Here is a 338-nt window from a genome sequence, read left to right on the forward strand (position 1 = left end):
CCACAGGAAACCGCACCTCAAGTTAGAAAAAAAAACATCTGGTGTGATATTCAGACTCTGGTAAGATTTCCTCCAATGTATAAAAGGCTTTAATGTGTGTAACCGATAGTTCTATTTATTGTATTTGTTCATGTGTGAGTGACATGTTTGACTGAAGATTCTGAATTGTGTTGGACCCAGAATTTAGTTTTCATTTTCTCTGCGTAAGCTTCCTTCTATATTACAGTAGCTGTATCATATAGTATGAAATATTTTTATACATAGTAAGTACTGATTAATATGTATGACCGGTGTGATGTGTAGAAATTCAACTGCGGCTCAGAGAACATGAACACAGG

Source organism: Penaeus monodon, chromosome 21, assembly GCF_015228065.2.
Source record: "Penaeus monodon isolate SGIC_2016 chromosome 21, NSTDA_Pmon_1, whole genome shotgun sequence".
Taxonomy (NCBI): domain Eukaryota; kingdom Metazoa; phylum Arthropoda; class Malacostraca; order Decapoda; family Penaeidae; genus Penaeus; species Penaeus monodon.